Consider the following 5,000-nt stretch of genomic DNA (forward strand, 5'->3'; position numbering starts at 1 on the left):
CTTTTCCTCCGGGTTGACCTGGTGTCCCGGGGGGACTTAGACTTTTTTTCAGCCTTTTCCTCCGGGTTGACCTGGTGTCCCGGGGGGACTTAGACTTTTTTTCAGCCTTTTCCTCCGGGTTGACCTGGTGTCCCGGGGGGACTTAGACTTTTTTCCAGCCTTTTCCTCCGGGTTGACCTGGTGTCCCGGGGGGACTTAGACTTTTTTCCAGCCTTTTCCTCCGGGTTGACCTGGTGTCCCGGGGGGACTTAGACATTTTTTTCAGCCTTTTCCTCCGGGTTGACCTGGTGTCCCGGGGGGACTTAGACTTTTTTTCAGCCTTTTCCTCCGGGTTGACCTGGTGTCCCGGGGGGACTTAGACATTTTTTTCAGCCTTTTCCTCCGGGTTGACCTGGTGTCCCGGGGGGACTTAGACATTTTTTTCAGCCTTTTCCTCCGGGCTGACCTGGTGGCCGAGCGTCTCGCCGTCCGCGGCCGGAGCTAGAGATGCCCCCCCCCCAGGCCAGCCTGCGAAGCCGCGGCCAGGATCGGGCCCCTGGAAGTCTGACTAAAAATTTTCACCGACCCCAAAAACGGTTAGGGGGGGCCTCATAAAGCCTCCGGAGCGAAAAAAAAAAAAACGGAAAAAAGGATCGGGCCCACCCGAGGCAGGGGAGTCAGTAAGGGAAAGGGGACGAGGCGGCCCGGAGCCGGGTGCCCGGAGCCGGGTGCCGGCGGCCAGGATCGGGCCCCTGGAAGTCTGAAAAAATTTTTTCACCGACCCCCAAAGTGGTATTGGGGGGGGCTCATAAAGCCTCCGGAGCGAAAAAAAAAAAAAAAACGGAAAAAAGGATCGGGCCCACCCGAGGCAGGGGAGTCAGTAAGGGAAAGGGGACGAGGCGGCCCGGAGCCGGGTGCCCGGAGCCGGGTGCCCGCGGCCAGGATCGGGCCCCTGGAAGTCTGAAAAAAATTTTTTCACCGACCCCCAAAGTGGTGTTGGGGGGGGCTCACGAAGCCTCCGGAGCGGAAAAAAAAAAACGGAAAAAAGGATCGGGCCCACCCGAGGCAGCGGAGTCAGTAAGGGAAAGGGGACGAGGCGGCCCGGAGCCGGGTGCCCGGAGCCGGGTGCCCGCGGCCAGGATCGGGCCCCTGGAAGTCTGAAAAAAAAATTTTCACCGACCCCCAAAGGGGTGTTGGGGGGGGCTCATGAAGCCTCCGGAGCGAAAAAAAAAAACGGAAAAAAGGATCGGGCCCACCCGAGGCAGGGGAGTCAGTAAGGGAAAGGGGACGAGGCGGACCGGAGCCGAGTGCCTACGGCCATACCGGACGGAAGGCCCCCGATCCCGTCCGATCTCGGAAGGTAAACCGTCCCGGGCCTGGCTAGTACTTGGATGGGTGACCGCCTGGGAATCCCAGGTGCCGTAGGCAGCTTTTCCCGCTGCGAGCCAGCTCTCTCCTTTTCTGGGGAACAAGGGCAGGGTCGCCCTGCCAGGGGCCCTGGGGCTGAAGTCCCTGCCGGCCACCAGGTCAACCCGGAGCCTGCCCCTCTGCGGCCAGCAGGTCAACCCCATACCGGCAGGGGGTTGACCTGGTGGCCGGGAAGCAGAGCGGCCAGCAGGTCAACCCCATACATTCAGCGGGTTGACCTGGTGGACGGGAAGGAAAGCGGCCAGCAGGTCAACCCCATACTTTCAGCGGGTTGACCTGGTGGCCGGGAAGGAAAGCGGCCAGCAGGTCAACCCCATACATTCAGCGGGTTGACCTGGTGGCCGGGAAGGAAAGCGGCCAGCAGGTCAACCCCATACATTCAGCGGGTTGACCTGGTGGCCGGGAAGGAAAGCGGCCAGCAGGTCAACCCCATACATTCAGCGGGTTGACCTGGTGGCCGGGAAGGAAAGCGGCCACCAGGTCAACCCCATACAGGCAGCGGGTTGACCTGGTGGCCCGAAAGCAAACCGGCCACCAGGTCAACCCGGAGCCTGCCCCCGCGGGCAGGGGCCAAGCGGACCCCCCTCCGCCCGGGCTTGCCCTGCTCCGAGCCGGGGCTTAATCCCCGTCCGGCCACCAGGTCAACCCGGAGCCTGCCCCTCTGCGGCCAGCAGGTCAACCCCATGCCGGCAGCGGGTTGACCTGGTGGCCGGGAAGGAAAGCGGCCACCAGGTCAACCCCATACTTTCAGCGGGTTGACCTGGTGGCCGGGAAGGAAAGCGGCCACCAGGTCAACCCCATACTTTCAGCGGGTTGACCTGGTGGCCGGGAAGGAAAGCGGCCAGCAGGTCAACCCCATACATTCAGCGGGTTGACCTGGTGGCCGGGAAGGAAAGCGGCCAGCAGGTCAACCCCATACATTTAGCGGGTTGACCTGGTGGCCGGGAAGAAAAGCGGCCAGCAGGTCAACCCCATACATTCAGCGGGTTGACCTGGTGGCCGGGAAGGAAAGCGGCCAGCAGGTCAACCCCATACATTCAGCGGGTTGACCTGGTGGCCGGGAAGGAAAGCGGCCACCAGGTCAACCCCATACAGGCAGCGGGTTGACCTGGTGGCCCGAAAGCAAACCGGCCACCAGGTCAACCCGGAGCCTGCCCCCGCGGGCAGGGGCCGGCATACCCCCGTCCGTCCGGGGTCGCCCTGCCCCGGGCTCCGGGCTTAAGTCCCGAGCGGCCACCAGGTCAACCCGGAGCCTGCCCCCGCGGGCAGGGGCCGGCGGACCCCCGTCCGTCCGGGGTCGCCCTGCCCCGGGCTCCGGGCTTAATTCTCCTCCGGCCACCTGGTCAACCCGGAGCCTGCCCCCGCGGGCAGGGGCCGGCGGAGCCCCGTCCGTCCGGGGTCGCCCTGCCCCGGGCTCCGGGCTTAATTCTCCTCCGGCCACCTGGTCAACCCGGAGCCTGCCCCCGCGGGCAGGGGCCGGCGGACCCCCGTCCGTCCGGGGTCGCCCTGCCCCGGGCTCCGGGCTTAAGTCCCGAGCGGCCACCAGGTCAACCCGGAGCCTGCCCCCGCTGGCAGAGGCCGGCGGACCCCCGTCCGTCCGGGGTCGCCCTGCCCCGGGCTCCGGGCTTAAGTCCCGAGCGGCCACCAGGTCAACCCGGAGCCTGCCCCCGCGGGCAGGGGCCAGGCGGACCCCCGTCCGTCCGGGGTCGCCCTGCCCCGGGCTCCGGGCTTAATTCTCCTCCGGCCACCAGGTCAACCCGGAGCCTGCCCCCGCGGGCAGGGGCCGGCGGACCCCCGTCCGTCCGGGGTCGCCCTGCCCCGGGCTGCGGGCTTAATTCCCGTCCGGCCACCAGGTCAACCCGGAGCCTGCCCCCGCGGGCAGGGGCCGGCGGAGCCCCGTCCGTCCGGGGTCGCCCTGCCCCGGGCTCCGGGCTTAATTCTCCTCCGGCCACCAGGTCAACCCGGAGCCTGCCCCCGCGGGCAGGGGCCGGCGGAGCCCCGTCCGTCCGGGGTCGCCCTGCCCCGGGCTCCGGGCTTAATCCCCGTCCGGCCACCAGGTCAACCCGGAGCCTGCCCCCGCGGGCAGGGGCCGGCGGAGCCCCGTCCGTCCGGGGTCGCCCTGCCCCGGGCTCCGGGCTTAAGTCCCGAGCGGCCACCAGGTCAACCCGGAGCCTGCCCCTGCGGGCAGGGGCCGGCGGAGCCCCGTCCGTCCGGGGTCGCCCTGCCCCGGGCTCCGGGCTTAATTCTCCTCCGGCCACCAGGTCAACCCGGAGCCTGCCCCCGCGGGCAGGGGCCAGGCGGAGCCCCGTCCGTCCGGGGCCGCCCTGCCCCGGGCTCCGGGCTTAAGTCCCGAGCGGCCACCAGGTCAACCCGGAGCCTGCCCCCGCGGGCAGGGGCCGGCGGACCCCCGTCCGTCCGGGGTCGCCCTGCCCCGGGCTCCGGGCTTAATCCCCGTCCGGCCACCAGGTCAACCCGGAGCCTGCCCCCGCGGGCAGGGGCCGGCGGAGCCCCGTCCGTCCGGGGTCGCCCTGCCCCGGGCTCCGGGCTTAAGTCCCGAGCGGCCACCAGGTCAACCCGGAGCCTGCCCCCGCGGGCAGGGGCCGGCGGAGCCCCGTCCGTCCGGGGTCGCCCTGCCCCGGGCTCCGGGCTTAAGTCCCGAGCGGCCACCAGGTCAACCCGGAGCCTGCCCCCGCGGGCAGGGGCCGGCGGAGCCCCGTCCGTCCGGGGTCGCCCTGCCCCGGGCTCCGGGCTTATTCCCCGTCCGGCCACCAGGTCAACCCGGAGCCTGCCCCCGCGGGCAGGGGCCAGGCGGAGCCCCGTCCGTCCGGGGTCGCCCTGCCCCGGGCTCCGGGCTTAAGTCCCGAGCGGCCACCAGGTCAACCCGGAGCCAGCCCCCGCGGGCAGGGGCCGGCGGAGCCCCGTCCGTCCGGGGTCGCCCTGCCCCGGGCTCCGGGCTTAATTCCCGTCCGGCCACCAGGTCAACCCGGAGCCTGCCCCCGCGGGCAGGGGCCAGGCGGACCCCCGTCCGTCCGGGGTCGCCCTGCCCCGGGCTCCGGGCTTAATTCTCCTCCGGCCACCAGGTCAACCCGGAGCCTGCCCCCGCGGGCAGGGGCCAGGCGGACCCCCGTCCGTCCGGGGTCGCCCTGCCCCGGGCTCCGGGCTTAATTCTCCTCCGGCCACCAGGTCAACCCGGAGCCTGCCCCCGCGGGCAGGGGCCGGCGGACCCCCGTCCGTCCGGGGTCGCCCTGCCCCGGGCTCCGGGCTTAATTCCCGTCCGGCCACCAGGTCAACCCGGAGCCTGCCCCCGCGGGCAGGGGCCAGGCGGACCCCCGTCCGTCCGGGGTCGCCCTGCCCCGGGCTCCGGGCTTAATCCCCGTCCGGCCACCAGGTCAACCCGGAGCCTGCCCCCGCGGGCAGGGGCCGGCGGAGCCCCGTCCGTCCGGGGTCGCCCTGCCCCGGGCTCCGGGCTTAATCCCCGTCCGGCCACCAGGTCAACCCGGAGCCTGCCCCCGCGGGCAGGGGCCGGCGGAGCCCCGTCCGTCCGGGGTCGCCCTGCCCCGGGCTCCGGGCTTAAGTCCCGAGCGGCCACCAGG

General features: G+C 70.8%; 1 non-coding gene across 1 annotated transcript; it reads left to right on the top strand.

The window, feature by feature from the left end:
• The first annotated feature begins 1,288 nt into the window (after positions 1 to 1,288).
• LOC141979834 (5S ribosomal RNA) lies at positions 1,289 to 1,407 on the top strand. The gene has a single exon (XR_012637224.1). It is a non-coding gene; the product is annotated as a 5S ribosomal RNA (ribosomal RNA).
• The last annotated feature ends 3,593 nt before the right edge of the window (positions 1,408 to 5,000 follow it).

This window comes from Natator depressus, chromosome 28, assembly GCF_965152275.1.
Source record: "Natator depressus isolate rNatDep1 chromosome 28, rNatDep2.hap1, whole genome shotgun sequence".
In the NCBI taxonomy this organism is placed as follows: domain Eukaryota; kingdom Metazoa; phylum Chordata; order Testudines; family Cheloniidae; genus Natator; species Natator depressus.